The sequence below is a fragment of the Balaenoptera borealis genome (genome assembly GCF_965194805.1).
Source record: "Balaenoptera borealis genome assembly, chromosome: X".
In the NCBI taxonomy this organism is placed as follows: Eukaryota; Metazoa; Chordata; class Mammalia; order Artiodactyla; family Balaenopteridae; genus Balaenoptera; species Balaenoptera borealis.
In genome coordinates this window covers 68,246,064-68,256,606 of record NC_138881.1, presented here as the reverse complement: position 1 = coordinate 68,256,606, position 10,543 = coordinate 68,246,064, and the positions used below count along the sequence as shown (strand labels likewise).

The following is a 10,543-nucleotide window of genomic DNA, read 5'->3' as shown; positions in this document are numbered from 1 at the left end:
ATGCACTTTGTGCCAGTGGCAGACAGACATAAACCAAACACTTCTTTACTGAGGACCTGGTGAGTGCCCAGCATCGTGCTAGGCAATGTGGGGAGAAACAAAGAAGTAACCACCTTCCCCCCCTTCCCCACATGCACATTTATAAAAATGTATCCTTTAGTTGAGGTACTGGTAAATAATTTGTACAAAGGAAATTGGTGAATGCATTATGACCTCTTTCTCCACTCCTTTTCTGCCTCATTTACCTCTACAGTCTAAGACTAGATTTGTAGCTCTTGGTCTGTAGCCTGAATTAAAAAATAATAGTTGTAGGAGAGTATATCTAGAATTCCATCATACTTATATTTAACTTCTATGAATTCAACTTTAAATGATAATTTAATTTAAATAAAATACTGTTAAATTATGCACACATATGTATTTCCTCTTATGTACCATAATTGCTATCTAATACTTTATAAAGTATATGTAGTCACATATATGTTACTCTTCAGGATTGCATACCAAAATAATATTTGTCCCAGTGTTTCTATGGGCAATGTAAAAGAAGCATAAAAAAAATCAAGAGTAATTTTGACCAAATGTTACTTTAAACATTTTTAATGTTTTTTTTTTGGGGGGGGGGGAGGTGAGAGGGAGGTCCAAGAGGGAGGGGATATATGTATACATTTAATGTTATTTTTAACTTAAGGAATGCGTTTATAACATAATCCCATGTATAAAATGCTACTCTGAGTAAGTAGAGCTGATAGAGATTAGAAAGGGGAGTATGGCAAGTCACGTTGGAGTAACCAAAGTAACGAGGGTACATATGCAGCCATTTTATTATTTTTTTCCAATTTTTATGAAAGCATTTCCTAAATCTAAAATGTCCAAATATTCATACAGGTTCCACGGGAAAAATGACTTCAGAAATGAGTTTCTAAAAATAAATCATTTGGTGTTTACAGCAAAGGTATTGAACTGCCACAGGTAAAGAATGAACTGCTTCCTCTTCAGCATATATGTGAAAGCTTATAAATAGTTGATAAGCCATCGGCTACCATGTAAAAGTGACAACATGTGCGTTTAGACTCATATAAAAGCTAATGCTGCACCGACGCGGAGTTGGAGCCCAGAAGTGGGTTCCCAGCCTCAGGTGGACAACCTATCCGTCCACAGTCACAGAGCAGAGCAGCCTGCCCCCTCCCGGCACTCCGAAGTGGGGGGACGGAGGCAGGGTCGGCTGCAGCTTCACGCTGAAGAGCACTAAGATGGCCGCTCTGGATCGGGATCTTTCCAGATGCTTCAGGTGTTGTGAACAGAGACTTGTTTGGATTATGTATTTCTCAGCTAGACTAAATGCTAACAACGGATAAGTGCAAGCACATTGGGCAGTTGAGGCTTGTTCAAGACCATTCCATCCTCAACACTCAGAAATGGCATTGTGTGGACTGCAATACAACTGAGTTGATTTGTGCTTGCGTTAGCAGTTCCTGTGTTGTCTGTGGAAGATATATTGAAGAACCTGCACTCAAGCACTTTCAAGAAAGCAGTCATCCTGTTGCATTGGAGGTGAATGAGATGTGTTTTTTTTTTTTTTTGTTACCTTTGTGATGATTATGTTTTTAATGATAATGCAACTGGAGAATTGAAGTTACTATGAAGTACATTAAGTGCAATCAAAAGTCAAAATTATCACTGCAACACTGGTAGTGGAAGTATTTTACAGTCTATGGGTACAAGTGATGATTCTTATTTCTTACAGGATGGCGCACACTCTCTGCTTCAAAACGTATATCAGATATATACTGCTCTTTGGCACAGGAGAAGGATACTAATGGGTAAAATATTTTGAACTTGTTTTAACAGTCACCCATTGGATGAAAAATGCAAGAAGAACAATTTCAGGAAAAAATAGCAAAAAGAGAAGTGAAAAAAAGACTGCAAGAATTAGAGTATCAAGTTAAAGCAGGATTGGAAAGTATGTCTCCAAGAAAGAGTTTACATTTGCAAGGTCTAGATCAGTCCCCCACAAGATAAATAGTTCCTGTTCAAGTACCACTTCAAACCTTAGCATCATCAGCAAAAGATGAAGTAGTATACACCTCAGAAGATGTAAGATTAAAAATTCAAGTGACATGCACCTCAATGTTCATTGCAGCAATATTTACAATAGCCAGGTCATGGAAGCATCCTGGATGCCCATCAGCAGATAAATGGATAAAGAAGATGTGGTACATATATACAATGGAATATTGCTCAGCCACAAAAAGGAATGAAATTGGGTCATTTGTAGAGACGTGGACGGACCTAGAAACTGCCATACAGAGTGAAGTAAGTCAGAAAGAGAAAAACAAATATTGTATATTAATATATATATGTGGAATCTAGAAAAATGGTACAGATGAACCAGTTTTCAAGAAAGAAATAGAGACACAGATGTAGAGAACAAACGTATGGACACCAAGGGGGGTGGTGGTGGTGGTGGTGGGATGAATTTGGAGATTGGGATTGACATATATACACTAATATGTATAGAATAGATAACTAATAAGAACCTGCTGGATAAAAAATAAATAAATAAAATAAAATTTTAAAAATTGCCAGTGATTCCTCCATTAAATGAACGCCAATTGTAACTCTTGGTGTAACAGGATTGAGAAATTTTGGAAATACTTGCTATATGAATTATGTTCTTCAAGTATTGAGTCATTTACTTATTTTTTGACAATATTTTTCAAACTTGATCTGAATAGATGGCTGGCTGTGACAGCTAGTGATAAAACAAGATCATCTTAAAGGCGTCCTCCAGTCAGAGATACAGTATATCAAATGAATGAATGCCAAGAAAAAGAAACAGGCTCTGTTTGCTCCAGACATCCAAGTTTATCATCAGGACTAAGTGGTGGAGCATCAAAGAGTAGAAAGATAGAACTTATTCAGCCAAGGAAGCCAAGTTCATAATACACTTCTCTCTGTCATGAATTGCATACTTTGTTCCAAGTTATGTGGTCTGGAAAGTGGGCCTTGGTCACACCATTTGCTATGCTACCCTCAGTATGGAGATTAATACCTGATTTTCGTGGTTATGCCTAACAAGATGCTCGAGAAATTATTTGTGAGCTTTTGGATAAAATACAGCATGAACTAGAGACAACTGATACCAGGATACCATCTCTTATCCCCACTTCTCAAAGGAAACTTATCAAACACTTTATGAATGTTGTGAATAACATTTTTCATAGACAACTTCTCAGTCAGGTTACATGTCTTGCATGTGAAAACAAATCAAATATCATAGCACCCTTCTGGGACTTGTCACTGGAATTTCCAGAAAGATACCAATGCAATGGAAAAGATACTACTTCCCAGCCGTGTCTGGTTACTAAAATGTTGGCCAAATTCACAAAAACTGAAGCTTCAGAAGGAAAAATCTATATATGTGACCAGTGTAATTCAAAGCATAGAAGGTTTTCCTCAAAACCAGTTATACTCACAGAAACCCCCAAACAGCTTATGATTTTCCACCTACTTCAGGTTCTCAGACTACATCTCAAACGATTCAGGTGGTCAGGTCATAATAATTGAGAGAAGATTGGTGTTCATGTTGGCTTTGAAGAAATCTTAAACATGGACCCCTATTGCTGCAGGGAATCTCTGAAATCTCACAGACCAGAATGTTTTATTCATTACTTACCTGCTGTAGTAATGCACCACGGGAAAGGATTTGGCTCAGGACATTACACTGCCTAGCGTTATAATTCCGAAGGAGGGTTCTGAGTACACTGCAATGATTCCAAGCTAAACATGTGCACTATGGATGAAATATGCAAGGTCCAAGCTTATATTTTGTTTTATACCCAGCGACTTACTGAGAATGGACATTGTAAACCCCTGTCTGGTAGCCAACATCCCAAAGAAGAAATTGATACCTCTTCTAATGAAATCCTTAGTTGATCCAAAGACAGTGGGTCTTTCTTCTTGCGATATATATATATATATATGTGTGTGTGTGTGTGTGTGTGTGTGTGTGTGTGTGTGTGTGTGTGTGTGTGTTTTAAAAAGGCTGACTTAACAATTTTAAGCTTCATTTTTTTATTTTCTTACTAATCAGTGCACACTATGTTTACACATTTTGTATCTAACTACAATAAATCTCTTTTTTTACAGAGACAAATTAGCATAAGTATATGTATATCAATGACAGCAGGTAACTAAACATTTTTCAAGTACCTGGGAGTTTTAAACTTTTAGTGCTTACCTCAGACTGGTGTTACCTCTTTTATATATTGATGTCTTAATTGGCTCACATCATGAATTTGTGCAGTCTTCTACTGAAGAATTTCAGGTGGCATCATTTTATACATTTCTTATTTATCTTTTGTAGCTATTTTCTATACAAATTCTTATTAGACAGAATATTAGACTTTCTTCAATAATAGTCTTACCAAAAACAAGGCATTTCTTTCAGATTTGCATATTGGAAGTTACGTTTGCTCCCTGAAGGGAGTTAAACTACTACAAAGTAAAATGTCAAGGTATCATCTAAATACTCATTGATCACACTTATTAATATTTCTGAGGCTTTGTGTGCTACAGGGCTCAGAATAGACATTACTTTGGTTAATGGAACTTCCTTTTCCAAAAATTTATTAAGTTTTTATAATTGTTCTTTATTTGGTCTAGTCAAACTGCATACAAATGAAGATGACAGCTTTATAAGTATTAGGTTGAAAAAGACCTCTATTAGGAAATTTTCCTTAAATTTTAGAGAAAAAGTCATCTGGGGAAGCTGATCCTGAAGTGCAATGAGAATTTATCACTGAACAAGGAAATCATTCATGCCAAAAATACAGGTTAAGTATTAAACGGCTAAGGTTTAAAATAATTCATCTATTAAATACCTATACAAGTTGTTACTTCAACTGTTAACAAAATTATACCTCATTAAAGATTTATGTGGTCAAGATAAAAAAAAAAAAAAAGCTAAATTTGTCATCCAAAACTATTTACGTAGGTATTACACTCTTTCGGCACTGATTCTCTTTAGCTCTGATATTAGCCTGGGTTAATAAACTAAAAATGTGTACTGGGGGATGTAAGAAATATTGATTTTTCAAGTTTTCTTATTAGTAAAGTGATAGATGACACAACTTTTAATTATATTCTTTATGTCACATCAACTCCCAGAACATATATTTTATCTTCCTGCCATTCATTTTTTAAATGAACATATATTTTATCTTCCTGTATTCATTTTTTAAAATTTTGACAAAATATTTCAATTATAGCAGATATGTAATTGACAAGAAGTCATTTCCTATCTAATTGGTTTACCTTTCTGTATGACTCGTTTGCATCTATATGTACACAGCTGTAAAGTGAAGTGAATTCAGTTTCATTTGTTCAATGTAAACAAAGTGTGTCATTTGGGGAAAAAATCATGTAAACAAGCAAACCAAATCATTCTGTCAGGGGTCTCAGTCATTATTCATGGTGGGATGTATGGAGCTCACATATATAGTAAGATCAGTTGAAATGACATGGCAAATACCTGTGGGCATATTTTCACAAGAATTTCTCCATCATTCAGTTTCATACTACACACTGGAGAAAAGGAAACTAGTCACTGTTGATGTCAGAAAAAATAAAGTTTACAAACATTCTTATTTTTTTCTACTGTGTGTTTTTGCTTTGTGGTTAACACCATAAGGCTTACATAAAACGTCTTATTGGTATAATATTCAATTTTTAGATGATAACAACATAACTTCAATCACATTAAAAATGTTTATCCTTTTACTCCTCCCTCATATATTTTATGTTTTTGGTGCCACAATTGACCTGTCATTATATTGTATAACCATTAACAAATTATTGTAGCTATAGTTATTTGTAATTCTTATGTCCTTTAATCTTTATACTAGAGTGAAAAAGATTAACACACCACAGTATCACAATATTAAAATATCCTGAATTTGACTTTATAACTTAAATCTTACCTGTGTGTTTGATATCATACGTTTTCATGTTACTAATTAGCACCCTTTCATTTCAGCTTAAAGAACTCCTTTTAGCGTTTCTTATGAGACAGGTCTAGTAGTGATGAACTCCTTCAGCTTTGGTTTGTCTGGGAAAGTCTTTATCTCTCCCTCATTACTGAAGGACAACTTTGCCAGGTAAAGTATTCTTGGTTGTCAGTTTTTGTTTTTGCTTTCTTTTATCACTTTGAATATATCATTTTACTCTCCTGGCCTTCAAAGTTTCTGCTAAGAAACCCACTAATAGCCTTATGAGGGTTTTCTTGTATATGAAGACCCTTGTTTTTTTCTCTTATTTAACTTATACAGCTTTATTATAATATGTGTTGTATAATAATTTTTTGTTGTTCTTTAAGCATTTTAATGAGGTTTTCAAAAAATTATTTTTATTTTGAAATAAATGCACACAGAAAAATATGACAGTAACATACCCACAATTTAGGAATTAATATTTTGCCATATTTCCTTTATTTTTTCATGTTCCTATATTGTTTTCTTTACTTTTTTTTTTTAAACATCTTTATTGAAGTATAATTGCCTTACAATGCTGTGTTAGCTTCTGCTTTATAACAAAGTGAATCAGTTATACATATACAATATGTTCCCATTTCTCTTCCCTCTTGCATCTCCCTCCCTCCCACCCTCCCCATCCCACCCCTCTAGGTGGTCACAAAGCACCGAGCTGATCTCCCTGTGCTATGCAGCTGCTTCCCACTAGCTATCTATTTTACATTTGGTAGTGTATATATGTCCATGACATTCTCTTACCCTGTCACATCTCATCCCACCCCCTCCCCATATCCTCAAGTCCATTCTCTAGTAGATCTGTGTCTTTATTCCCGTCTTGCCACTAGGTTCTTCATGGCCTTTTTTTTTTTCCCTTAGATTCCGTATATATGTGTTAGCATACTGTATTTGTTTTTCTCTTTCTTACTTCACTCTGTATGACAGACTCTAACTCCATCCACCTCAATACAAATACCTCCATTTCATTTCTTTTTATGGCTGAGTAATATTCCATTGTATATATGAGCCACATCTTCTTTATCCATTCATCTGTCGATGGACAATTAGGTTGCTTCCATGTCCTGGCTAATGTAAACAGAGCTGCAATGAACATTTTGGTACATGACTCTTTTTGACCTATGGTTTTCTCAGGGTATATGCCCAGTAGTGGGATTGCTGGGTCGTATGGTAGTTCTATTTGTAGTTTTTTAAGGAACCTCCATACTGTTCTCCATAGGGGCTGTATCAATTTACATTCCCACCAACAGTGCAAGAGTGTTCCCTTTCCTCCACACCCTCTCCAGCATTTATTGTTTCTAGATTTTTTGATGATGGCCATTCTGACCGGTGTGAGATGATATCTCATTGTACTTTTGATTTGCATTTCTCTAATGATTAATGATGTTGAGAATTCTTTCATGTGTCTGTAGACCATCTGTATATCTTCTTTGGAGAAATGTCTGTTTAGGTATTCTGCCCATTTTTGGATTGGGTTGTTCGTTTTTTTGTTATTGAGCTGCATGAGCTGCTTGTAAATCTTGGAGATTAATCCTTTGTCAGTTGCTTCATTTGCAAATATTTTCTCCCATTCTGAGGGTTGTCTTTTGGTCTTGTTTATGGTTTCCTTTGCTGTGCAAAAGCTTTTAAGTTTCATTAGGTCCCATTTGTTTATTTGTGTTCTTATTTCCATTTCTCTGGGCGCTGGGTCAAAAAGAATCTTGCTGTGATGTATGTCATAAAGTGTTCTGCCTATGTTTTCCTCTAAGAGTTTGATAGTATCTGGCCTTACAATTAGGTCTTTAATCCATTTTGAGTTTATTTTTGTGCATGGTGACAGGGAGTGTTCTAATTTCATAATTTTACATGTATCTTTCCAATTTTCCAAGCACACTTATTGAAGAGGCTGTCTTTTCTCCATTGTATATGCTTGCTTCCTTTATCAAAGATAAGGTGACCATATGTGCGTGGGTTTATCTCTGGGCTTTCTATCCTGTTCCATTGATCTATATTTCTGTTTCTGTGCCAGTACCAAACTGTCTTGATTACTGAAGCTTTGTAATATAGTCTGAAGTCAGGGAGCCTGATTCCCCCAGCTCCATTTTTCGTTCTCAAGATTGCTTTGGCTATTCGGGGTCTTTTGTGTTTCCATACAAATTGTGAAATTTTTTGTTCTAGTTCTGTGAAAAATGACAGTGGTAGTGTGATAGGGATTGCATTGAATCTGTAGATTGCTTTGGGTAGTATAGTCATTTTCACAATGTTGATTCTTCCAATCCAGGAACATGGTATATCTCTCCATCTATTTGTATCATCTTTAATTTCTTTCATCAGTGTCTTATACTTTTCTGCATACAGGTCTTTTGTCTCCTTAGGTAGGTTTATTCCTAGATATTTTATTCTTTTTGTTGCAATGGTAAATGGGAGTGTTTTCTTAATTTCACTTTCAGATTTTTCATCATTAGTGTATAGAAATGCAAGAGATTTCTGTGCATTAATTTTGTATCCTGCTACTTTACCAAATTCATTGATTAGCTCTAAGAGTTTTCTGGTAGCATCTTTAGGATTCTCTATGTATAGTATCACGTCATATGCAAATAGTGACAGCTTTACTTCTTCTTTTCCGATTTGGATTCCTTTTATTTCTTTGTCTTCTCTGATTGCTGTGGCTAACACTTCCAAAACTATGTTGAATAATAGTGGTAAGAGTGGGCAACCTTGTCTTGTTTCTGATCTTAGTGGAAATGGTTTCAGTTTTTCACCATTGAGGACAATGTTGGCTGTGGGTTTGTCATATATGGCCTTTATTATGTTGAGGAAAGTTCCCTCTATGCCTACTTTCTGCAGGGCTTTTATCATAAATGGGTGTTGAATTTTGTCGAAAGCTTTCTCTGCATCTATTGAGATGATCATATGGTTTTTCTCCTTCAATTTGTTAATATGGTGTATCACATTGATTGATTTGCGTATATTGAAGAATCCTTGCATTCCTGGGATAAACCCCACTTGATCATAATGTATGATCCTTTTAATGTGCTGTTGGATTCTGTTTGCTAGTATTTTGTTGAGGATTTTTGCATCTATGTTCATCAGTGATATTGGCCTGTAGTTTTCTTTCTTTGTGACATCTTTGTCTGGTTTTGGTATCAGGGTGATGGTGGCCTCATAGAATGAGTTTGGGAGTGTTCCACCCTCTGCAATATTTTGGAAGAGTTTGAGAAGGATAGGTGTTAGCTCTTCTCTAAATGTTTGATAGAATTCACTTGTGAAGCCATCTGGTCCTGGGCTTTTGTTTGTTGGAAGGTTTTTAATCACACTTTCAATTTCAGTGCTTGTGATTGGTCTGTTCATATTTTCTATTTCTTCCTGATTCAGTCTCGGCAGTTTGTGCATTTCTAAGAATCTGTCCATTTCTTCCAGGTTGTCCATTTTATTGGCATAGAGTTGCTTGTAGTAATCTCTCATGATCTTTTGTATTTCTGCAGTGTCAGTGGTTACTTCTCCTTTTTCATTTCTAATTCTATTGGTTTGAGTCTTCTCCCTTTTTCTCTTGATGAGTCTGGCTAATGGTTTATCAATTTTGTTTATCTTCTCAAAGAACTAGCTTTTAGTTTCATTGATTTTTGCTATTGTTTCCTTCATTTCTTCTTCATTTATTTCTGACCTGATCTTTATAATTTCTTTCCTTCTGCTGGCTTTGGGGTTTTTTTGTTCTTCTTTCTCTAATTGCTTTAGGTGCAAGGTTAGGTTGTTTATTCGAGATGTTTCCTGTTTCTTGATGTAGGCTTGTATTGCTATAAACTTCCCTCTTAGAACCTCTTTTGCTGCATCCCATAGGTTTTGGGTCGTCGTGTCTCCATTGTCATTTGTTTCTAAGTATTTTTTGATTTCTTCAGTGATCACTTCGTTATTAAGTAGTGTATTGTATAGCCTCCATGTGTTTGTATTTTTTACAGATCTTTTCCTGTAATTGATATCTAGTCTCATAGCATTGTGGTCGGAAAAGATACTTGATACAATTTCAATTTTCTTAAATTTACCAAGGCTTGATTTGTGACCCAAGATATGATCTATCCTGGAGAATGTTCCATGAGCACTTGAGAAAAATGTGTATTCTGTTGTTTTTGGGTGGAATGTCCTATAAATATCAATTAAGTCCATCTTGTTTAATGTATCATTTAAAGCTTGTGTTTCTTTATTTGTTTTCATTTTGGATGATCTGTCCATTGGTGAAAGTGGGGTGTTAAAGTCCCCTACTATGATTGTGTTGCTGTCGATTTCCCCTTTTATGGCTGTTAGTATTTGCCTTATGTATTGAGGTGCTCGTATGTTGGGTGCATAAATATTTACAATTGTTATACCTTCCTCTTGGATTGATCCCTTGATCATTATATAGTGTCCTTCTTTGTCTCTTCTAGTAGTCTTTTTTTTAAAGTCTATTTTGTCTGATATGAGAATTGCTACTCCAGCTTTCTTTTGATTTCCATTTGCATGGAATATCTTTTTCCATCCCCTCA

At 35.4% G+C, this 10,543-nt stretch overlaps 2 pseudogenes across 2 annotated transcripts; both read left to right on the top strand.

The window, feature by feature from the left end:
* Positions 1-1,341: 1,341 nt before the first annotated feature.
* LOC309620635 (ubiquitin carboxyl-terminal hydrolase 44 pseudogene) lies at positions 1,342-2,373 on the top strand (annotated as a pseudogene). The gene has a single exon. The product of its transcript is annotated as a ubiquitin carboxyl-terminal hydrolase 44 pseudogene (transcript).
* A 441-nt stretch (positions 2,374-2,814) lies between these two features.
* On the top strand, positions 2,815-3,735 carry LOC309620650 (ubiquitin carboxyl-terminal hydrolase 44 pseudogene; annotated as a pseudogene). Its single transcript has one exon. The product of its transcript is annotated as a ubiquitin carboxyl-terminal hydrolase 44 pseudogene (transcript).
* Positions 3,736-10,543: the final 6,808 nt, after the last annotated feature.